The sequence below is a fragment of the Lissotriton helveticus genome, chromosome 4_1 (genome assembly GCF_964261635.1).
Source record: "Lissotriton helveticus chromosome 4_1, aLisHel1.1, whole genome shotgun sequence".
In the NCBI taxonomy this organism is placed as follows: domain Eukaryota; kingdom Metazoa; phylum Chordata; class Amphibia; order Caudata; family Salamandridae; genus Lissotriton; species Lissotriton helveticus.
In genome coordinates, this window is record NC_136063.1 from 901,072,734 (window position 1) to 901,099,073 (window position 26,340).

Consider the following 26,340-nt stretch of genomic DNA (forward strand, 5'->3'; position numbering starts at 1 on the left):
ACGTGTAAGAAAGAAGACAATTTGAGAATTGCCCTCTGAATCAAGTGGTACTATTGGTACTGTTAGACACGGGGGCCTCTTGTTGGCAACAGTTTTCACCTCTGTCCAAGTAGGGATCTTTCTTCATAGTCAGGATAAGGGGGGTACACTTCTAAAATAACCCCTGCTCACCCCCTTGGTAGCCTGGCACGAGCAGACAGGCTTATCTCAGAGGTAGTGTGTAAAGCATGTGTGCACACTTACAGTACTACAGTGAAAACATTACAAATGGACACAACACCAGTTTAGAAAAATATGTAATCTTTATCTAAAACAAACAAGACCAAAATGACAAAAATCCACAATACAGTAATCAAGATATGACATTTAAAAGCTAAAAATAGTTCTGTCCAAGCAAATTTCAGATGCAACACTTTTCAATCAAAGTACTTTGGATGCTTTGTGCACACAAACAAAAACTGTCACAGGGAAGGTGATGCGTCGGTTACTTATACCCAGGGAAAGTGATGCATTGATTCCTTACTTCAGGGGAGGTGATGCATCGGTGCCTTACTGCCACCCAGGAGCTGTGATGCGTTGGTTCCTTACTATGTGGGGATGTGATGCGTCGGTTTCTTACTGTGACCCTGGTGTTCTTGCCGGCATGGCGCCCAGATGCGATGTATGTGGATCGGGGACGCATCGATTCCCAATGTTGCGGTGGTGATGACACTGTGTTGTTTTCTCCAGCCACGGTCCCATGATGTGTTGGTTCTTGCAGCCCCACTGCAGGGCCTGCTTTGGAATCAGTGCGGTGATCTTGCACTTTGAAGATCTGATCATGGGATTTGGTGTGCACCGATTTCTCGAACTGCGGCAAGCACTGCGTTGATTTCTTTGGCGATGCATTAGAAAGAGGAGCAGATGTGTCGTGCTTCTCGAAGATGAGTTACTTTTTCAGCTCCCAGCCGCAAACAGCCTCCAGAGGTTCAAAACAGCATCAGGCACCGCTTAGCAGGTCAGAACTCCCAGCAAGAAGTTCAGGGGAGCTGGTTGTGAAATCTTTGTGTCCCCGAGTCTTCAGAACAGGAGACAAGCTCTATTTCAAGCCCTTGGAAAACTTCCTTAAACAGGGGACACAGCACACAGCAACATCCTTGTCCTATCCTTGGCAGAAACAGCCACTGCAGGCCAACCCCAAATAGCAACCAGCAAAGGTCCTCAGTTTCTTCAGCTCTTAACCATGGCAAAGGTTCCTCTTGGTTACTAGAAGTGATCTCAAAGTCTGGGGTCTGGGCCCCTCTTTTTACAATACAAAATCCTTTGTTCTCTGTGGCAGAGAAGCTCTTGGCCCATCCAAACCAGTGTTGTCATCTCTGGTGCAGCTTCCTGGCAGGAGGTGGCAACAGTAGTGTCCTTGGCCGACCAGGCCCATTCAGGTGTGAAATAAATATACTCCCACTACTCTGAATGTAGTCCAGGTCTATTCAGCCCTGCCCTGACCCTATGGAAAGGCAGGACACACCTAACCCCCCCCCCAAATGGCTATCTGAACAGAATGCACATCCCCAGCCCCTGTCACTCCAAAGCCAGACAGTCAATACACAACCTAGCAGAGGCACACTGAATGGTTAGGCAAGAAAATACCTACTTTCTAAAAGTGGTATTTTCATACCCAGAATGTAAAAATCACCCTCACTAAAAGAAGCATCTTAACATTTTGAGTTCAATAGTGAAGAACACAATTGGTAGTATTTCACTATCAGGTCATGCCACACACACCAGGGCATGTCCTAGCTTTCACACATACTGCACCTTGCCCACAGGGCAACCTTAGGCCTACTTTAGTGGCGACTCACATGTAAGAAAAGGGAAGGTTAGACCCTGGCAAGTGGGTGCACTTGCCAGGCTGACATGGCAGTACTAGACTGCACACAGGCACTACAATGGCAGGCCTAAGACCTTGTTGCAAGGCTGCTTGTGTGGGTGGCACAATCAGTACTGCAAGCCCACTAGCAGCATTCAGTTTACAGACCCTGAGCTCACGTGGTGCACAGTACTGGGACTTAATAGTAAGCCAAATAAATCAATCATGGAAACACCAAACCATAATAGCAATTTAGTGAGTGAGAACTTGCACATTGGCACTGAACAGCAGTGGCAAAGTGCCCAAAGAATCTAGACCAGCAAAACAAAATCCATCACACAGTAAAAATACAGGAGGCAAAGGCAAAAATGCAGGGGAAACCCACGCCAAGTTTGCCAGGTCTGACAGGTACCCTACAACTTCAGAGATGTAAAATAACCACTTATCATAAACTTTATATCTGGTGTCTATTTCAGAAATACCTAGGTTTCTTTGATACCCCTTAAATATAACCATATGAATTGCTCTATACCCAATACACAACGAAAAACCATTATAATATGCAGTTCAGGTGTTGGCTGTGGGTACCTTGGGTTCTTGGTGAGCCTACAAATGGTGGACAGAATGCTAATTTGGTTTTACAAATCTGCTATAGTTACAAGAAGTTACAGATGAGAATGTAGTAACAAATGGCTGTTTTTTCAACTCAATATCAGTATTTTTTTTATTTCAACAGTTACTTTCTTTGGGAAAAGCTTGAGGGATTCACACTTATAGCCCCTTTCTGAATTTGGAATCTTCTCTAATTTTCAGAAATATATAGATTTCCCGGAACACCCATCGGTTTAATGCTGGTTGCAATACAAACTGGAAGTCGATTGAAAGTACAAAAAATAGGAAAAATCTGCTACCTCTTCAAAAAATGACAATACTGTGGTAAAAAAATAAGGTTTTTTGATTCAGCTCTGCATGTTCCTAAAAGCTGGTAAGATGGTGACTTTAGAACTTCAAGCCATTTGTTCTTGCCATTTTATGCTAAAGACTAGACACTTTTATCCGAGCCCTTTTTTCTTATTTTTCCCCAAAACTATGTTTTGCTATTTTCTAGGGGTGGGTGGAAATTTCACTCAGTCGACGAAATTCACTGAGTTTTGCCCGGTATACAGACATAATATCGATGACAAAAATATCGAGGTAGCATAATATCGAGTTAAAAATATCGAGTAGAACGAATATAGATAAGACAGAATATAGACTACAAAAAAATCGAATAGAATAGCAATAATATCGACTCAAAAATATAGAATGGACAGAATATCGAATGGATATAATATAGACAACAAAAAAATTGAATTTTAGGTAAGTAAGTTAATATTTATGTTTTAATAATATGTAAGTGTTTTTTATGTTCGTATATATGTTAAAAGTGTATTTTTTTATAATTTATTTTAATTATTTAATTAATTTATGGTACTTAATTTTTGCGCAATATAATTCTGGAGCAGGTTGTGGGTTTATAGGGGAATAGGGTGGGAAGTAGTTCCTGGAGATCGCGCCGTGATGGCAACGGCTTAATCACTCCAGTTCACTTACCGACCGCCGTTAGGGAAATGGCCGAAAACACCGCAGCTTTTCCTGCATTGCCATGAGGGCAACGGCCAAAGACTCCATTTCCCAGGTGCCCCGGGGTTCACCGGCATACCGGTGACATCACAGCCTGTGCCCGGAGGCACTATTAAACAGCGGAACGCCTCCAGCCCCGCGGGACGCGCGCCGGCAGGGCCTGGAGAAGCCCGGGACAAGGCCGGGACAGTCTGTGGCAGTCCGGAGCAGGACGAGGCTGGGCTGGGCCACGGATCCTGGTTGGTGTACCAGAGGTTACCTACATTCGCCAAAGTGAGACTCTTGAATTTCCCGTACGTGTTCTGTGATTATCATTCTGTCAAGCTATAGGAACTGAACTGACATCTATTTCGCTACTACCGTGTCCCGCTATCCATGATAGCCAGTTCTCCTATTTAGAGTACTTTAGGATTAGCCGCTAAGTGTTAACAATGTCTAAACATAAAGTTGTAAAAACCCCACCAGTATCAGCCACGCTGGACAATTAATTAGTGAAAGTGGTTATCAAAATTAATAAAGAACGACGATTATCATTAGGTCGGGGGAGCCCTCCTGCTATATCCCCTACATCGCCTACCATTCTGGCCGTATCTCCACCGGATGATAGCTGTGATTTCGGTAGCCCTGATGCTTTAATAACGGAAGTGCCTGTTCAACCAGCGCCTAATCAGGATATACTGGATGCATCTTATGATCCTCCAGTACAGCTCTCCCCGGCCCCTAGAGCACAGAGAGCACTGAGGGCATGCAGGAATGCACAAACTAAACGTGGGGGAAATCATAACAAAAAAAGAGTAGAAACACCACCCAAAAGCGCTGCATGTGACGTAGAGCTAGTGGATAATAAAGGCACAGTTAAAATGAATACTGAGCAACTTGATCTCCTAGTCAGAATCATAGATGCAAAGATAGAAAAGATTATTAAGCCCCTAATGGTTAAACTTGATCTGATCTCTGCGGAAGTACTAAGATTAGGAGGCCTTTTGGGCACCCCCATTGATATGGCTGAAAGATCTAGGGCTGTTGATAAGGGTTCTAGTGTCAACAACGACGTACCCAAGCTATCCAACAGGGGGTTATGCACTATTGAAGCAGCCAATAGTATGTCAGAAAAAAACCGGCAACAACAGTACCAGAAAGAAAGACGGGGTCAGTGGAAGTGAAGAAAAGACGTTTTATTAATCTTCCCCCTTACTGTGCACCATATGTGGTCGTTCTAACTAATGTACCAACTTCTGAAATTAACTCGACCTAGTATCAGCAGGAATCACATGAATCTCTTAAGAACAAAACAGTTTCATGGCTGCATAAACAATGTGGGTTCCCAATTACCTATGCTGATCAAGTATTAACCACTAGAAGGGTAAATTGGATTGGCAACTCCAGTAACACCTGTAGGGGCGACTGTGTTATTGTTAATTTTAAACATCCCCAACACGTCGCAACTGTCCTGTTAAGCCTCCCTAATTTGTGATGAGAACAGTGTATGTGCGCGCCCGCTTGGCTACTTCTACAGACACCTTATTAAAGCGCCCCCTGATAATAATAGAAGTAGACCTTATACACCTATCCATCGCCCAGTTTTTGAGGTCCCAACGCAAAACAGATATATAGCCTTAAGCTCCCTGGATTCAAACGATTGACTTATCCAGGTTTGCGGGCCTCCCATGTGTGTGACCCCAAATAGTCAGGTGAATGAACTTAGTGAAAAGTATATAGACTTGGAGTTAACCTTGACGCCTGATTTAGATTTGATTAACGAGAGTGGGTCCAAAACTGTTTCTACAAAAGGGAGGACGGTAAATGACCAAGGTTTGGTGGATGAAGTTATTCTAAATGCTGGCATAGATGTGGAAGAGTATAGTGGGGATGGTGTCAATTGTTGTCCTGCCCAAGACCAGCCCGACCGTGGAAACATGAAGGGAATATCAATTGCTAGTTGGAATATAGCTGGCTGGGCCTCCAAAGAAAGAATGCTGGGGTGGCCCGATTTCATTAGATCTCATGACATCTTGTGTTTTCAAGGAACCTGGTGTTCCACAAAACCCAGCTATGAGGGGTTTGCTTGTTATCACCTAGAAGCATTAAGGTCGCGGCACGGCAGAGCAACGGGTGGATTGCTTATTTTATTGTCTTTAAATTTAATGTTGACTGTAGTTAGACACTTAACTGTCGGAACACATTCCCAAATCCTATGGATCCATGAAAAGGAAGGCCATGAGGTGCTTTTGGTCAATTTTTATAATAATATATTCGACAAAGCAATAGTTGAATTAGAAAGTTTCATAGCGAAGCTGATAGCAGAGGCGAAAACTACCTTTTTTCATTTTATCTGGGTCGGTGACTTTAACTCTCCGATCTGCCCAATGTCATTCACACGGGCATGTGGGGTACAAAATAATAGGGGGTGATAATACCCACCATTTCCCACATAATGTATATGGTGAGGCAATAAATAATTTAATATCAACCTATGATTTAAAACTTTTACAGCCTGCCAAAGATGCCCTTGGCCAAACTATTCCTACCTTTACAGGGAGGAATACTAATTCCCACATTGACCATGTTATGGTCTCATCAAATATTGTGTCGTACTGTTTGACCCCGGTAATTGAGGAATCCACCCTAAGTGATCACAATTGCATTCTAATGAGAACCGAGATCTGGAAACGTAGTATATTGCGGACGTCCAGAATCATAGCTAACGTTGAACCATACCGGAAAAACGGGACAAGGCTAAGGTGGAAAGGGGGAAAATCCAGGAAGGTAATAAGCACAAATATATCTAAATCTATGGCTGATATTAATGGTATCCTGTCACCGGGGAATACCTCGGTTCTTATTTTAGAGAATTTTATTAATATTAACAAGACTATAGATACTATATTTACTGGGACCAGGAAAGGGAAAACCAACCATAAAAAGGGATGGTTTGATCAGGCATGCACAACCCTCCTTTCTAAATTAAAACAGGCATTAGCTCTTAGGCCTAGGGACAAGAACAAAGTAATGCTCTTAAGATGTGACTACAAATTGGCTCTTTCCAGAAGGAAGAGGGAGTTGCAGCAAGAAGCTTGGGACAACCTAGTGCAGGCAGCGGATACCTCTGACTGCTGCCTGTTTTGGGGAACAGTAAACTCCCCCTTTCTTATGGACGATAAAGCCCCACATCTTGCATCCCATGTCAGCAGTGAGGCCTGGGTCACCCACTTTTCAGCCATATTTGATATTGCTGGCCATGATGGTGTGAATCAAAGATTATGGCCTATAGTCCCATTAGATATTAATTTAGCTGAGGTGGAGAACAGTATTGAGGCTAGTAAGGGGGGTAAGGCCCAGGGACCAGACGGGGTCCCTATTGACATTTATAAGGCCCTCCCACTGTTATGGGGCCCTATACTTACCTTAGTTCTTAATGAAGCAGTGACTACCGTGATTCCACCAACATGGGGGGACTCTAATATTGTCCCTATCCATAAAAAGGGGGACAAGTCAGCAGCATGTAATTACCGCCCGATCAGCTTACTTGACTCATCGGTGAAAATCATGAGTAGAGTGCTGCTGTTCAGGTTGGAAGAGTGGGCTGATGAGAGGGGGATCCTGGCCAGTTCACAGTATGGTTTCAGGAAGGGGCGTGGTACTTTAGACCAATGCTTAAATTTAGATCTATTAATTGGCAAATACACCAAGGCCAAGCATGGCACTTTATATCTTTGCTTTGCTGATTTAAGCAGTGCGTTTGATCTGGTCGATCATTCACTTTTATGGCCAACCCTGTTAGAACTTGGTGCACCTGAGGAAATTATTTTCTTTTTAGCCCGACTCTACGAAAAGATGCAAGCCTGTGTGCGTTACGGGGTTAGCGGGGAGTGCACCCCTAATTTTAATGTAAAGCGTGGAATAGGACAGGGTTGCGTACTCGCCCTCCTGCTTTTCACTCTTTTTATAAATGCCGTGGACTCAATTTTAAAAACAGTCACAGATGATGCACCTCAGGTAAAAGGGTCAGAAGTGCCAGTACTGCTTTACGCAGACGACGCTGTGTTATTATCAAGGACCCCCACAGGCCTGCAGCGTCTGTTGGACCGGTTCTCGTTTTTATTAAACATGGAAAACTACTAATTAATAAGAGCAAAACCCATATGATGATCTATGGGGCTAGGGCTAATAAAAATGATGTATTCTTTATAGAAGGGGTGAAAGAGCAGCAAGTTGAACATTTTTGCTATTTGGGTGTTACCTTTTCAGGGGATGTTAGTTGGTCCCAGGATCTTGTAAATGTAAGGTCTAAGATGGCAAAAAGCGCTTATGGTATTTTTTAATTCGCCTCTAAAATCGGCGACAGACGAATCAGTGATATGATGAGGATATATCAGGCAAGGAGTGTCTCGATTGCATTATATAGGGCCGGGTTGTGGGGATATTCTAATGTAGGCCGTTTGCAAACGGAAGAAAATACCTTCCTCAAAAAACTCCTTTGCCTACCGGCCTCTGCTCCAACCGATTTAATCCATAGGGAAGTGTGGGCCGCTTACTTATGTGATCTTATATCATTAAGGCCTTTAATGATTTGGCGCTCTGTTTGGCTCAAGGAAGAAACAGCTTTTAATCAACATATTATCAAGGATTGCCTTGACCTGGTTAATCATTCTAAGATCCCCTGGCTAAAGTACATCATAGACAGTTTTCAGGCAATTTATGGTCTAGATATAACAGTGGACCCCTATGCTGCAGGAGATATCTCTAAGTAGGAGATGAAAAATATATTTATGCTGTATAGAGCCCAAAAGCGCTTAGTTGCCAATGGACGCTTGACTACACTCGACCTCTATAATAAATACATTGATTGTGAAGGTTTTCCAGGTAACCAGACCTGCCCACAGGTTTGTTCTTACGAGACTTAGACTTGGACTGGCCCACCATTTGGTGGCTTTTCCCTATCTTAAGAAGTACCCTCTTGGTCCCTGTCCATGTGACGGCCGTTCTAAACAAAGCACATTGCACTTTATATTAATCTGTACCCTTTTCATGAATCTCAGGGTGGCCTACGTGAAACCAATGTTTTTAAAATATGGTATCTATAATGTTGAGGCGGCTATGAGGCTGATGTACAATGTGGGTTCTCCTGATAAATGTTTTTTTACTGCTACTTTTATTTGTAAATCTATTTATTTCAGGAAAAGTATGATATTTTAAATGTTGTAACTTGTTTTTTTTTAACCCGTACATCGTCACCTTATTACATGTTTTTCGCCTGTATGCTTTATGGTCATTTGTATTATATGAACCGAATAAAGCTTCATGAAATGATGAAAATGATGAATTAAATATTGTAATTTATTGGTATTTATTTAGAATTAATTGTTAATTAATTTTTAATTGGTAATTAATCAAAATGTAATTGGTAATTACATTTTATTAATTGAATAATTGATAATTATGTTAATTTTATTTATTTATTTTCTGGAGCGGGTTGTGGGTTTATAGGGGAATAGGGTGGGAAGTAATTTAATTATAAATAATTAAATATTTTCATTTTTTATTGGTATTTATTTAAAATTATTTGTTAATTAATTTTTAATTGGTAATTAAATAAAATGTAATTGGTAATTACATTTTATTAATTGATTAATTGATAATTATGTTAATTTTTTTCTTTTCTTACTGGAGCGGATTGTTGGTTTATAGGGGAATAGGGTGGGAAGTAATTTAATTATAATTAAATAAATATGTTAAATTATTTATTGTTATTTATTTACAATTAATTGCTATTTATTTTTTTAATTGGTAATTAAATACTATATATTTGGTAAATAATTTTTATTAATTGATTAATTGATAATTATGTTAATTTTATGTATTTAATTTTTGTAGTGGGTTGTGGGTTTATAGGGGAATTGGGTGGGAAGTCATTTAATTTTAATTAATTACATTTTTCATTATATAAATTGGTATTTATTTTGAATTCATTGTTAAAATGTTTTAAATTTGTTTATAATTTATTGTTATTGGTAAATAATTTGTATTAATAGGTAAAAAAAATAGTAATTAAAATAATTTTATTATTTTTAATTGAATAATTATTATAATATCTTAAATTGGGAATTTATTTTAATTAATTTTTATTTGGTATTAATATTGAATTTATTTTTATTCATATATGAAGTATTTACTTTCCCTAATGTTGCTCTATTTCGAGTGGGAATAGTAAGTTTTACCTTCCCGCTATCAAACGCTTTCCCTACTGTTGCACTCACTGGAGTGGGAATAGTAATTTTTACCCCTACGCTATCCAATGCTTTCCCTACTGTTGCACTCTCTGGAGTGGGAATAGTAATTTTTACACCTACGCTATCCACCGTTTACCCTAATGATGCACTCTCTGGAGTGGGAATAGTAATTTTTACCACTACGCTATCCAACGCTTTCCCTACTGTTGCACTCTCTGGAGTGGGAATAGTAATGTTTACTTCTACGCTATCCAATGCTTTCCCTACTGTTGCACTCTCTGGAGTGGGAATAGTAATTTTTAACCCTATGATATCCAACGCTTTCCCTACTGTTGCACTCTCTGGAGTGGGAAGAATAATTTTTACATCTACGCTATCCAACGCTTACCCTACTGTTGCACTCTCTGGAGTGGGAATAGTAATTTTTACTCTTACGCTATCCAACGCGCTATCTACTGTTGCACTCTCTGGAGTGGGAATAGTATTTTTTTTCCCTACGCTATCCAACGCTTTCCCTACTGTTGCACTCTCTGGAGTGGGAATAGACATTTTTACCCCTACGCTATCCAATGCTTTCCCTACTGTTGCATTCACTGGAGTGGGAATAGTAATGTTTACCTCTATGCTATCCACCGCTTTCCCTGCTGTTGCATTCTCTGGAGTGGGAATAGTAATTTTTATCCTCCCGCTATCCAATGCTTTCCCTACTGTTGCACTCTTTGGAGTGGGAATAGTAATTTTTACCCCTACGCTATCCAACGCTTACCCTACTGTTGCATTCTCTGGAGTGGGAATAGTAGTTTTTACCTTCCCGCTATCCAACGCTTTCCCTACTGTTGCACTTACTGGAGTGGGAATAATTATTTTTACCTCTACGCTATCCAACGCTTACCCTACTATTGCACTCTCTGGAGTGGGAATAGTAATTTTCACCCCTACGCTATCCAACGCTTTCCCTACTGTTGCACTCTCTGGAGTGGGAATAGTAATTGTCATCCTCCCACTAACCAACGCTTTCCCTACTGTTGCACTCTCTGGAGTGGGAATAGTAATTTTTACCACTACGCTGTCCAACGCTTTCCCTACTGTTGCACTCTCTGGAGTGGGAATAGTAATTTTTATCCTCCCGCTAACCATTGCTTTCCCTACTGTTGCACTTACTAGAATGGGAATAGTAATTTTTACCCCTACACTATCCAATGCTTTCTCTACTGATGCACTCTGTGAAGTAGTAATAGTAAATTTTACAGTCTTGCTAACCTAAGGTAAAAATATTATGTATTTTTTTATTAATATTATGTTTATATATATGTATTTTTTTTAAAATGAAATTGTGTGTTTCTTTATTTTTAACTTAAATTAATTATAATTTTTTTAAAGTTTATTTAAATATTTTTAGTATGCTTAAATTATTTATATTTAATATTTTATTATTTTTCAATTACTTTTAAGATGTTAAAAAAAATCGATATTTTTACTATCTATATTTAATACAACGATATTTTAGATTCAATATTTTGGCACTTACCTGTTTGGAGATAGGAGGTCGATATATTTGCAGTCGATATTTTTAACTCGATATTTTGCTACCTCGATATTTGTGTAATCGATATTATGTCAGTGATCCGTTTTGCCTACTGCACATTCCAATTCGCATTCCACTTTGAACGCTGAGTTCTGGCACACCTTCACCATCCGGTGCATTTTTTCTCAAGTGCATCTCCAACGTTAAGTTAAGCACGAGCAAGAATTTGCATCTCCCAGCACAGTTTTTAGCCACTAGACTGCCTACCAGCAACATTTCTCAACATCTACTCAAGCAGCAAAAAGAAACAGCACCTTCTGGCATGCTGCGTGTTACAATTTGCCCTGGTTTTACAGCACAGATCAAGTTCCTGGCACTAAAAATCAGTGCAAGCAGTGCAACATACCAAATTCTGCCTTCTTACAGAACTCCACACAATGTCGCTGAGTTTTTATGTAACTCGGTGGAATTTCATGTAGAACACTCTGCAAGTTCCACCTACCCCTATTATCTAGTCACTGCTAAAGATACTTTTCAATGACCCCTCAGAGTTGATGCTTAATTCACTTTCTTAAAAAGTGGAGGGTCTTCTTCTCAAGTTCCTTCGCCATGTTGGTGGCGAGAATATGCAAAGGAACAGCAGGATGATAAAATGGCTCAGTTTTTTATCCTATATATAATTTCTGGTTTGTTTATGGTTGGCAGCGATCCTGGCCCTGAATGAGCTTTCGCCCTGAGTCTTAAGTCTCCAAATCGTATGCGAACAAGAACGTTTGCACATGGGCAGAGGCTCTGCATGTTGAAAGGAGAAAGTTGATATGTACTACAATACCTCCAATTGTGAGACTGTAAGAAAAAAATCAAAGCAGGGATTGTTTGTGTACTTAAACTATGTGTGCTAATCATCATTTTAGAATGTATTTTCCTAATCCATGAGTGGAGTACATAAGATATTGGCCCTAAATTAGTGGTACAATGTTTGGGAAAATATACCATAAACAGTTTTTGAATTTAGGATAGCTTGTAAGTTTGTCAACATTAAGCGAAAAAAATTGAGTCATCTCAGAATGGCATTTAGAGAACGTGCATTACACATCAACCATTCATCATTGACTGTCCAACCAGTCTATAATCTCTTGAATGACCGGATGAAAGGAGAACCCCACCAGGTATATATATATATACAATATTTGTGTTTATTCTAAACACACCCTACTAGTCTTGATATGAGGCTAGAGGTCAAAACACATAGGTTACAATTAATATCACACAGTAAATTAGCACAATATACTTTGAGCCCAAGGGGCGTCCCAAACCATATATTAAGAAAGTGATATAAGAACCAAGATTGAACTATACACCAGGCCTAGAGCCTGTAGAAGTGCTGGGGCCACAAGAACCCACCCAAGGTAGTGACACAGGGGACCCATGGGGGACGTGTGCAGTGTGAGAACACAGCCGCGAATCGACGTTAACTTCAATGGGGAAAGTCGCGGTTAGAAATTTAAAGATTGTGGACACTTAGGAGCAAACCCCTCTAGACTTAAGGGGTTCTAGAGGCACCACCTACGGGAGTATCAGAGTACTCGAGTTAACTTACCCAGGGAAGGCGGGTGCATAGGTTTCTTTTGGTGACGGGAATCATCGTTGGTTTCAATGGCGCAGCGCGGGACGCCACTTACCTTGGATCCGCTGTTCATTCCTGTTTTGCCTGCCTGATCAAGCTGTGAGGGGAATGGCCACTGAGTCGTGCCTGTGAGAGGCAGCGGGTTCTTTCTTGCTGCGCCACCACTCCCCCATTTTCGAGGGGAGAGGAGCTGCTGGAGCAGCTTCCTGGGATAAGACTACATCCCTCAGAAGGCTCTGCAGGGCGCAGAGCCAGTGACGCTGTAGGAGGGCACTGGAGGCCCTCAAAGCCCGCCCGGCCCTCCCACAGCGCGGGTCGCGCACTGGCATGCCCAAGGCGGGGCCATCCGCGCCCGCCAGCGGCAGGCAGAGGCTGGGCTGGGCCACTCCCCCAATATTATCATCTCGGTCACGAAGTAAGCTGATTGACTAATTTTGACATTGGACATAAGTGGGGAACCGTTCATACTGTACTGTGCTATAAGGAGAAATACAAAGTTGCAGTAGCTAGTGGGATACTGTTGTGAATTTGTTAATCCATTCCGAACACTGTTCTCCAGGACTTTGGCTAGTGTAGTTATACTCATTTATTTTGCGGTTATTCTTTGTATGTTTTATTTTACTTGTGGCTTGTCATCTCGTTTTCCCCAGCAGCTAGTATAGTGTGGACTGTGATACCTAGACGTTGTCATTCTGTAGTCATTGGTGGGAACACGAGGAGATAATATCTTTAGTATTTTCACTGGGCTTATTAGAGAGAGTAATTACCAGGAGATTTATTTTCACGGGGTTGGGGTACCAGCAAGAAGTACTTTCAGTATGAGTAAAGACAAAGGTAGGACTGTGGTGGGGACACTGGGCGTTTTTCTGGTGAGGGCTGAGTCTGTCCTTGTTCGAGAAATTCAACTCACTGAACGCAGATTGTCATTAGAACCGCCAAGCCCTCAAAGTAGACTTTCCCTGACTCCTAAACTTATGGCATCGAGTATAGATTCCAATAACGCGTCTCCCTTACCTCCCGCATCTACCACTTGCTCCCCATTACTAACCTTAATAGATTCACCTGAGAACACCGTCTCTCTAATTTCTTCTGAACATAGCCCGATTAGACCTACTGTTACAACGAGAAGCCAAAAGGCGAAATGTAAACGTCAAAACATACATAATTCGGAATCTCAATCTACTTCTGCTAAGGCTAAAAGAAAAAATACCCCTAAACAGAGTAAGAATGCTATCTGCACAAAGGGGAAGAAAGGGAAACTGGCAGAATGTGTATGTGAATTGGCAGTCAAATCAAGCAGAGAGAAACAGGTAACTCTGAACATTTACTTTTTATGGGCAAATTGAAGTCTTTCTTACTAACTGCCCTGGAACCCATCCATTTAAAAATCTCCAACCTAGAATCACGGTTATAAAAGTTAGAGGAGCTGGTGCAAGGCACACATTAACTGGTACAGTCTGCCTCCTCCAATCCAATAGTATGCACGCCATTCTGTATAGGGAAAGAGCCTATTGCGGGCTCATCCTCTAATTTGGCAATCCCAGAGCAAACAAAGAATAGGGCTGTGAATCCTACTTTACACACCAATCACCCTGATTGCCTTGAAAGCAAGGTAATTGCAGGGGGGAAGGAATGGGGAAGCACTGATGCTGCTCTCATCAACAAAAATCAGCGAGGATATTGTGAAAATCTTTATGATCCTTCACAAAATTTGAATCTACCCCTAGAAGCAACCCCGTACACGGTGGTTTTGACCAATGTTCCTCGCTTGGCTACCAATGTGTTTGAACACTGGTCAACCTTAAGGAATAAGGCTTTCCATTTTTTAACCTCCAGGACAGGTTTGAAGGAATGCCTCTTCTCGAAATTCAAAATGGTACGCAGGACCGGATGGGTTGGCCCCTACCCTAAATTGTTAAGAGGAGATTGTGTAGTTATAACCTTTAGGGCACCACATCTGGTACGCACCAATATTGAGAGGGGGTGGAATGCGCCGGTTACCTCGCACAATATAAATATCCTACCTCTGGGATATTTTTATCGTCCCTTAGAACCTGTATCGAACCCAGCCTTCAAACATGCTCAAGAGTGATACTGGTAAATAAGGCAGCATAGTCACTATTTACCTACATACAATTGTTTTGAGGATTTTAGTGGCCTTGAGGATAATGATTGACTTAACCATGTGCCCTGTTTAAAAATTACGGAATGGAATGGAAGTAGTGATTTACATAGTCTGGATGACAAGAAGGATAAATTGACCCATGATCCTGGTAATGAGCTCTTACATAGTAATCATGACGATTGTAATGATCTAGCTCAATCTGTACACGTTACCATGGCTCCAACTGAGGACGTAAACTCTCTTTTACCCCTTCCACTTGTTGATGAGCGTCAGGTTTTCCGAATCGTATCTTGGAACACCGCTGGTATTCGTTTAAAAACTAAATGTACAATTATGGTGGGATTTTGTCCGACATTATGAAGTCCTCTGTTTTCAGGAGACCTGGACTAAGGAAGCTATTCATTTAAACAGATACAGGACGTACCACATTCCTGCTGTTGAATGCCGAAGTGGCAGAGCAAAGGGTGCTTTGTGTGTGTACATATCGAATATACTGAGCTTGAAATTAATTACTGAGCTTCCTAGTGACTCTTACCATCAATTGCTCGTCCTGGACTTTGACTCAACATTTTCTATAGCTTTGGTTAATTTTTATAATAATATCCCCTCAGGTCTACAGTGCACCATATTCAAGAATATATATAAATCGTTGACTTTGCTAAGTAATAGTAAAAGGAAAGATAACATGTTACTCTTGGTGGGGGATTTTAACTGTACGATGTTTGTTAACGCTGGGACTAACCTATGTGGGGCTTTATGTGAAGATGGTGTATGTTCCTTACGCTTTAATCACTCTGTTCTAGGGGACCAGTTGAATGAACGTATTATTAGTTTTGATCTTGGTTTTGTCAACGAATTATGTTCATCACTCGTTCCCATGACAACAACATTTAGTGGTCAGGGGTGTTGCTCACCATCGATTTTATGTTGGCCTCTAGTAGTTATGCTTCTAGAATTCACTCCTTTCATGTCTCTGATAATTCATTTAGCGACCATTTTCCGCTCCGTCTAACTGTCACACTGCCGTCTAAGAATATTGCGGTTATCAATAACAGGGACCGACTGCTGGAGAATCTATCCATTGCCAGCACTAACGGTTACTCTCTACGTTGGGCAATGGTGAACCAGACAGAGATGCTTAAACAAATTATCATTAAATGTTCTACAGATATAGAGACATGCCTTAACGAAGACACTACTTCTGCTGTATTATTAGTATCTTTTCAGAGGATAACTAAGGTAATTAGGGAATCTCTTAGAAGATAACATAAGAGCAAGAGGGTACGGAGGGGGCCGTTTGATTCAAAGTGTACTCAATTACACTCGTTGTTACAAAAAGAACTCCACAGAAAACCAAGGAATGCCTCAGAAATTAAGAGAGCTAGACAGGCCTATAATCAAGTGCTCAAAGATAGGAAGAACATACTAAGGGACGAGGCCTTGGAGGCTCTTCACTTAGCCTCAGTAACCAACCATAGTGCAGGCTTCTGGAAGGTAATCAGAACACCCTTTTTATCTAACGATACCGGCCCCACTATAGAGTCAGCTATCCCAGAAAACCGATGGATAGAGCATTTTACTCAGGTGTATGGAGGAGTAGAAACTCCAGTAAAGACTCAAGTTTTAAATGATTCTCCCCATTCTATGTCCTTAGTTTTTGCCCTGGAGGAAGTCGAGAGGGCCTTACATGCTAGTCAGGGCAGAAAGGCTCCTTGACCAGATGGGGTCCCCATTGATTTGTTTAAATCAATTATATCTTTGTGGGGGCCTCTTCTTGTGCAGGTCCTTAATGCGAGTTGTAACATCGGGCTTCTACCGACCTGGGTTGAGTCTGTAATCATTTCTGTCTTTAAAAAAGGAGACAGGAACGACCCGGGCTGTTACAGACCAATTTCCCTACTGGATTCCATCACAAAGGTTGTAGGTCGGGTTATACTAGAGTGTTTACTTGATTGGGCTGATGATAACTCGATCCTATCTGACTTGCACTACGGGTTCAGACCTGGACTAGGGACAGTAGAACAGGGTCTGAATCTTTCCTTACTGGTGGGCCAAGAGAGGGAACTTGTTTTTAGCCTTTGTGGACCTTTCAGCCGTGTTCGACTGTGTGGTCCACTCGAAATTATGGAAATTGTTGGGAGATCTGGGGGTTGATGTAAATATTATTTATTTTCTTTAATGTTTTTATTCTGATGCCAAGGCACGCAAACGCTATGATGTAAAGGGCGAGTGTACAGCCGCATTCCCGATAAGGAGTGGAGTCAGGCAGGGTTGTGTCCTGGCTCCTTTTCTTTTTAATTTTTAGATAAACGGGCTTGAGGAAGCCCTATGCAAAGATAATCGGGATTTTCCTCAGATAAACGGCCGCCCAATACCAGCCCTATTATATGCTGATGACGCTGTCTTAATGTCACGTACTCAGGTGGGATTGCAACGAGTCGTGGACAGCTTCACTCTTTTTATGAAAGTTCTGGGCCTGAGGGTTAATTCCATCAAAACTTTTATTATGCGTTGCGGCAATGGCTTTCGGATTAATCAAGATATTTGTATTGAAGGTAAATGGATAGAGAAAATTCTCCTATCTGGGTATTCTTTTCTCCCAGAATGATTCCTGGGTACAAGCAGTAGCTGCAAAAAAACTAGCCCTTTTACGCTCCACATCTGCACTTATTATCTTCGCCAGGAGACTCGGCAAGCGACCACCTGAGGAACTGATCAAAGTATACAAGGCTAAATGTGTTTCTGCTGCACTTTATGGGAGTGGAATATGGGGGTTTGCCGATCCTTCCACTTTACAGATAGCTGAAAACTCCTTTTTAAAATACATTTTAGCCGTACCGAAAAGTACTTCAGGATGTGTCTGCCACACTGAACTGGGTATCCAGTTCATCTCCGATTCAATTAGGATAGAGCCTGTGCTTTTATGGCATAGGCTCTGGACGAAAGTCCAAACTAAACTAAATAGAGATATCCTTTCAGACATACTGAAATTGGAAGGAGCTATGAAGATCCCCTGGCTGAGAAACGTCCATAACTTTTTCAAAGATATGGGCCAGTTTCATTATTACATATATCCCTCTACTATCGAAGCAGTATCCAGAAAGGACTTGAGAGAGAGTGTTTAACGCTGCGTGATACCCAGAGAATGACGGTAGAGATTTTAAAGCCCTCTGTCCTCCATCACCAATTAATTTTAACAACTTTTGATATTCAACCCTATTTGTCTTTCGTCCCAGGAGCCTACGATAGATTTTTATTAACCCGTTTTAAGCTGGGGACTTTCCATAGTTTAGTTACTTTCCCTGTCATGAACGATTGGTCACATGATCTTCGGCCCTGCCCTTGTGATTCTATTTCCCCCCAATCCACGATCCATGTCACTTTATTTATTCAAAATTTGATTCCAGTGAAAGGCAGATGTTTCTAGTTCCTTTCTTAAAGAGATCTGGATTATGGCAATGTCGTCCAGTTACTAGCGAATGAAAACTGGGTTCTAAGAATGTTATCCTTTCTGAAAAAAGTGCTTTACCAAAGGAAATTTATGGTCATTTGAAAGCTCATTTTGCACAGTAATGGTTGTCAACATTTTAGGATTTATATTGTAATCTTTTAATCTTATTAGGTATAATGCTATTATTATGGCTTTTTATGAAATTGTTTTTGTATGAATTACTTGTGTGCTTTTATCATTGCTTCAACAATCGAATAACGCTTTTCTTGATTTGATTTGATTTGAACACTTGTGGAGTGTAGGCCAGCAATCTTCAGTGGAAAAGGTGCTTGGGATCTGGGCTGCAAGTAACCCAATGCACAGCCTCAAGGAACGCCAACAAGCTGATGCACTTGCAAATGTGCATGGTGTCCAGGGGTTTCAGTTCCATGGTGCCCACGAAGGCTAAGGGTTTCAGCTCTGCTGGGGTCTCAGGTTGGCCTCGGAGAAGTCTGGAAATCCACCTCCTGGGCTGCAATTTCTTCGAAGTCTGGCAGGAGCTTCAGAGATGCAGACTGGTCAGATGTGTCTTTGGTGCCTGCCAAGCAGGAGAGTAACTCCTTTACTCCAAGTGAGATTCTTCAGTCATCTAGTTGTGTAGATCGTCAAAATCCAGGATTTCTGCAGCAGAGTTTCATCCATGTGTAACCTAAAGTCCTGTAGCCAGGGGATCTTTTCTTATACCCAAGGAAGGGCTTGGGCATACTCTGGGGACCCACCTATGGGCGGGTTTGGAAAGAGGGGTGGCTACACCTATTTCATTTGTCCAGTTTCATGCCAAAACAGGGGCTGTTAGCCCCTGCAACCGGTTTGAACTGGGCTATGCACAGGGACACCAAATGTGCCCCCAGTGCAGACTTCAAAGCACTCTTGGAGTGCACCCACCGATCACCAATGCACTAAAGCCATTTTGGGAGGTGGTTACACCTCCCTATGAAAGGAAACCTATTGTTCAGGCCTCCCCTGCCAGAGTTACGTCCAGTAGCAGGAGGCCAGACTCCTGTCTGTGGCTGCAGCATCCATTTTGTGATGCCAGGGCTCTTTTAAACTGGTACCGGGTATACCTATGTGTACATGTCTCTCCCTCTAGAATTGTGGAATCATACCCCTGCCCCGAGGACTGGCGGGGGGGGTATGATTCCAAAGTGTTTGAAACCAAACACAACATGTTTCTGTGCAGCCACTCCAAAGTTAGCATTTACCACAAGGTTATAATGCACTTAAAAGTATATGGTCTGCCTGCATCACAGAACATCCCCAGAGAATAGATTCTGAAGGCTGTGGAGGGGTCTTGCTCATGCAGGGGCACCCTGTCACACAAAACCCAGCACTCTGCCTTCAGGATTGATAAGGGGTGCCATAGGGGTGACTGATGGGTTTATATGTGTAGTGATTAAAGGTAGATATAGGTAGCCTATATCTAAGTAAGGGGTGCTTGCACCACCTTACCCAGGCTACATTAGCAGTCCTGTAGTGTCATTTTGGAAAGCTTCCCAGGGGTGGCATAATACATGCTGCAGCCCCTGCTAGGCTTCTGGGGTACCTATGCCCTGGGTACCTAAGTTACAATATACTAAGGACTCATAAGGGTACCTCAGTAACTAAACTGGAGTGTACCTAAAGTACTTGGAATCAATTTAGAGAGGAAGCAGCTAGGCCGGGGTCATGGATAGCAGGGTACCAGCCAGACTAAAGTCAGAAAACAGTGAAACATCAGCAGAACGTGGGGGTAACCATAAGAGCAGATCCAACTCTCCTACATGAGACTACCAGCTTAAGAGAAAAATTAGTTAACCCTCGCAATGGTGATGTTGTGCAACACACAACAGGTTACATCAATCTTACACACAACTTCTGAGGAGTGCACCAGCACCCCCTGATATTATAAAGACATCTGAACTAAGGTCCCTAAAAGTACATTCAATAATAGCTTGTGTACGTATGTGTGCCATATTGTACCTCTGTCGAGATATTCTGGTTGGACATCCCTAGGGATGGAGGAGAAGGGGAGGAGAGAGCATACCCACACCACCTGCAAGGAAAAAATTAGATTTTTTCATAATGAGGTGTCTACTTTAATTGTCCTACACAATGTCAGAGTAATGTGCTTCTTGAACCCGGTGGAAGCTGTCAGTCGGCTCCTGGATCAATGTGGTTCGACTGACTGCATCGTAATGCGGTGGTCTGACTGTGGATATAGATGTCCATGGACCCGACGGAACATCAGTGTCGGTCCCAGCAACATCATAATGAGGCACTTAGTCTTAAATAAAACTAGCAAAGCTGTAAAAAAAAAAAACATTTCCCCAGGTTCAAACATTAAAGAGCCTTTCAGGTGCGAAGTCCCCCCTTCTTTAGTTCTTGGTGTAAAATAAATAAATCCACTTATTTCACATCAATATATAAAATAGGACTTTTTTTTAAACAATAATTTCTCAAAGTGGTATAAACCTATTCGCTCTCTGCCCTACACTCTAGTATAAGGATCTCTCCCCCCCAACTGTGGAGTTGTCATGTGGCAAAGTACAGGGAAAAGTTTTTTTTAAATATGAAAACCCGAAAAGTTTTTTAAAATATTTTTAGCGTAAATATAAATGTAAAATATGGTTAGATATTCATTTTAAACATAGAATAAATGGAAAAATGCCACAGTACTATTAAAATAATTTTAAAATAAATCTTTAATTAATGTAATTATATCAAGGTAAATTACAATTATTACTCTCAAGTTTACATGAAAAAATACATTTTAACATAAAATAAAAAAGGGAATATTTTATTATGAATAAATAAAGATTAAATGTGATGGCTAGAATTACCTAATATTAATTTAAATGTGTTTCATAGAATGTCTTGTTACAATACATTTTTCATTATAAAAAAGTGTTAAAAATATTTTTTAATTCAATGATAAATATGTATTATTTTTTAGACATGTGTGAAACATTAAAATATAGATATTTACATATTTAATCATTCTAACTAATTTAAATAAATCTAACATTATTTCCAGAGAGGTTTTACTTTTAACTCCTTGATTTCATTGATTTCATGGGAGAGTGTTGCACTACCAGTGGTTGGCTATATGCGCTGCTTTACTTACTTCAGCTGTGAGATGGATTAATTTACAACTGTTTTCATCACTTTTTGACCCTAATAACGTTAGATATGCAGTTTGTGAATATCCATGGGCTTACAGTTTTGTGGGTGGGTACAAATATGATCCCCTGAAGCCCTTCCTGACCCACACTTAACCCCTCCTTTCTCCTCCCTGTTCCTTTCCCCTTTTGTAGTATGTATTCGCATTTTCCTGCCGCTCCCCCAGTTCCTCCCACATTTACTACTAAAATACATACTTGAGTGTGCAGTGACTACTCAGTCAGGAGCAGATCACAGCACAGAAAAAAATAGTAGAGAAGGAACCGTAAACTCCACGTGTAGGTTAGTGAATAGCATTTTGTAGATCATTTGCAGTACTGCTGTAGCACTAAAAAATGTGCTACAAAATGCAGTGTGTGAATAGGCCCTTGTAAATGGGATACAATCCCAAGGCCAAAATGCACAACGTTTACCCAGGAAATCTGGGCTTAAATTCCAGCTTACTCACTTGAAATGATTGTGTGAATCTAGACAAATTGCTTTACTTCCCAGTGCCTCATTTTTCTAAAGCACTGAATTCGAAAGTTTTTGAGAGTTCAGGATGGGTTCTATATAAAAAGATCACATGTGTATAGTTGTGGAGGAAATAATGTTGCTCCACGTATACCAAACTATGGTGTCGATTAGGATGGCGGACGGACGCAGATCCGTCCGCCACCCCCGAGGTGGAGGGACCGTCCGCAGGGGGAGCGGCGTTCCCTCCATAGGAATTAGGATGTGACCGCCACCCTGGCGGTCACATCCTGTATATTTAACATTGCAGCGGTTGCTGCTTAAAGCAGCACCCGCCGCAAAGTAAAAAATGCATGCTTTGCATGTGCATGCACAAAGCGGCAGGCACCGCGCGGTGCCTGCCGCTTAATGTGCACCCCCCAACACCCTGGGGGACCGCAAGGGGCCCCCAGAAGCAAAGGTCTACATGCTTTTTCACGGCGGAATATCCGCCGCGGAAAAGCATGACTCCGCACACATCATTGTATGGCTGGCGGTGTCTTGCAGACACCGCCACCATATTGTGGTCCACACCCCGCGGATCAGCGGCGGACGGATCTGCACTCCGCCGCTGATCCCACCACCATCATAATCTGGTGGTGGGTGTTTTCAAGGACCGCGGCGGTGAATCCGCATCCTCCGGGCCGGCGGTGGTTTCCACCGGCGCGGAGGATGCGGATTCACCGCCATCATAATCGACCCCCTATATTGGCCTATGCACAGTGCATATGGCAAGCTGATATCTTTCTTGGCTGTCTCATGGCAATGTCGTCACAGCAAAGAGGTATTCTTTAATGTTTTAAGTTTGTGTTATGAAATGGTTATTTAAAAAATGCCACACTAATATCATTTTGAGTCACTTAAAAATGTTGAAGAAATAGCCTTTTTTTTAAAAAAATTATTTGCATGCCAAATATTGTGTGCTCAGTTCCTGCTTTTGTTCGGCTCCTGCTTTGTCTCTGAATTGCCATACCGTTGCCCGGGTTCAGCTCTGTCTCAGCTCTCTGTATGAATTCGCCTGCATGTCCACCCTTGTGGATCGGGCGTGCAAACAACTGGGGCCTCATTTATGAGGCCGTGCGTCACTTTTACGCCGCCGGTGCGTCACTGACGCACCAGTGGCGTAAAAAATGCACCTTGTTGCGCCATATTTACAAAGTGACGCATCTAGGTAGATGCGTCACTTTGTAAACCCCTGCGCCACATTATACCTGCGCCAGGTATAATGTATGCAAGGGGGGCATATTGACGCATGGAAGGGTCGTAGAAGTGACGCAGTGAAATCTATGAGATTTCACTGCGTCACTTTTAGGATGCCGTTGCGTCAAAATCTTGCGCCTGCCTCACAGCAGGCGTAAGACTGACGCAGGCCCTCTCACATGGGGCCTTATTTATGAAAAGTGACGCATCGCTGCGTGAAAACAGCGATGCGTCACTTTTTACTGCGCTCTCCCTGCGACATGATTGATGCGTCATATTTATAATATGACGCATCATGTCGCAAGGAGTTACAGATACGTCAGTATTTCTGAAGTATCTGTAAGCGCAAAAGTCACGCATTGCTGGGGTGTGTCACAAAAGTGAGGCAACTCCAGCAATGCGTCCTTTCACATGGGGAAAGCCCCATGTGAAAGGGCTTGCGTCAGTCTTACGCCTGCTGTGAGGCAGGCGCAAGATTTTGCCGCAACAGCGTCCTAAAAGTGAGGCAGTGAAATCTCATAGATTTCACTGCGTCACTATTATGAGGCTTCTTGCGGGGGAACGCCCCCTCTGCATACATTATACCTGACGCAGTTATTATGTAGTGCAGGGGTTTACAAAGTGACGCATCTGCTTAGATGCGTCACTTTGTAAATAGTGCGCAACAGGACGCATGTTTTACGTCGCCGATGCGTCACAAAAAGTGACGCATCGGAAGCGCAAAACTCACGCAAGGACTCATAAATGAGGCCCATGGGGCTTGCCCCATGTGAAAAGGCGCATTGCTGGAGTTGCGTCACTTTTGTGACACACTCCAGCAATGCGTCACTTTTGCGCTTACAGATACGTCAGAAATACTGACGTATCTGTAACTCCTTGCGACATGATGCGTCATACATTAAATATGACGCATCAGTAATGTCGCAAGGAGTGCGCACTGAGAAGTGAAGCATCGCTGCTTTCACGCAGCGATGCGTCATTTCTCATAAATGAGGCCCCTGGTATGTATGAGTTTTGAAATTAGACTGAAGTGTATAGAGTATTCTGTTCGTGAGCGAGACAGATTACAGGCTTCTTTGCACTGCTGCTGACTTGGAAATGATGTGCTGTTGACCGACAATTTTTACCAGTATTTGCCTGGATCAATCTGGGCAAATGTCATACGCGTTTGTTGATGAAGGCACCTACCGGAATGTAATTGGTCAGCGGTCAAAGGAAAATTGCCCAGTTAGCTTTGAAATGTTTATAATCCATACTATTGAATTCTTCGTAAATATCTGGGACCATATAAAGAATGGTCGGCAGATACAGGATGTACTCCTGTTTCTGACGGTAACCTCCATGCCTACAGAACACACATTCACAATCTCCGTGAAACTCCCCACGGTACTGCATCAGCTACAGACACCACAGCTCAGAAGCACAGAGCAGTAACTACACGCAACATCCCGATTTCATTAAAAGCAAACGCACAGCTACGTGCTTCAACTGTTCACGAGACGGACCATACCATAAAAAGAGACGCATAGGTGCACAAATCCAGGCTGTCTATATACAAATTCACCTAACTCGTATACTTTGTGGATTAACAATTGAGCTGCAGGCATAGCAGCTGGGAAACCGACATGTTTCTGTTTCTGAGTTACGTCATCGGCACAAGCCCTCACTTTGAGAGCTTCAGAACGTTTGTAGACACTAGGGGCCTCATTTATGAGGCCTTGCGTGAGTTTTGCGCTTCCGATGCGTCACTTTTTGTGACGCATCGGTGGCGTAAAACATGCCTCCTGATGCGCACTATTTACAAAGTGAGGCATCTAAGCAGATGCGTCACTTTGTAAACCCCTGCGCTACATTATACCTGCGTCAGGTATAATGTATGCAGAGGGGGCGTTCACCCGCAAAAAGCCTCGTAATAGTGACGCAGTGAAATCTATGAGATTTCACTGCGTCACTTTTAGGACGCTGTTGCGTCAAAATCTTGCGCCTGCCTCACAGCAGGCGTAAGACTGACGCAAGCCCTTTCACATGGGGCTTTCCCCATGTGAAAGGAAGCATTGCTGGAGTTGCGTCACTTTTGTGACACACTCCAGCAATGCGTCACTTTTGCACCTACAGACACGTCAGAAATACTGACGTATCTGTAACTCCTTGCGCCATGATGCGTCATACTGTAAATATGACGCATCAATCATGTCGCAGGGAGAGCGCAGTGAAAAGTGACGCATTACTGTTTTCACGCAGCGATGCGTAATTTTTCATAAATGAGGCCCTAGAGATGCAACCAAGAAACAGGCCGAGTACTCCCTTCTGAGTAACTGCCCACGTCCGTTATCGGGACTCTGGGGCAGATTTACGAGGACTGGCGCATCCCTGCATATCAGCAGGGATGCGCCAATAAAGATGTGACACTTAGGAATACCCTTGCGGCTTGCGCCACCACGGATGCGTCACATTTATAATGCGACGCACCGTGGAGCAAGGATAGCGAGATACATGTCATATCTTCTGGAGTGAAGGCAGCACATTGCTGAAGTCGTGTCGCAAGAGCGACGCAACTCCAACAATGCTCAGGGGTGCCCCATGCTTAACATGCTGCGTCACTCCTTAAGCCTGCTTCAAGCAGGCGCAGGTTTTGACGCAGCATGGACTTAAAAGTGACTCAGTAAAATCTTGTAGATTTCACTGCGTCACTTTTACGGGGCTTCCTTGCGACGGAACACCCACCCTGCAGTCATTATACCTGACGCAGGTATAATGTGGCGCAGGGCTTCACAACGTGATGCATCTGGCTAGATGTGTCATGTTGTAAATCTGTCGCATGAAGGCGCATTGTTTACGATGCCACTGCGTCACAGAAGCGGCTCAACTCTATCCTAAACATGTCGCATGGGGCTTGTAAATCAGCCCCTTTTTTTGCTGCATTTTTAAATAACACGAACTTGGTCTGCTTTACCTGAGCACCAGTCACATTAAACAAGGTCCGATAATTGAACCCCATTGCCATCAACATCCGGCTCATATTT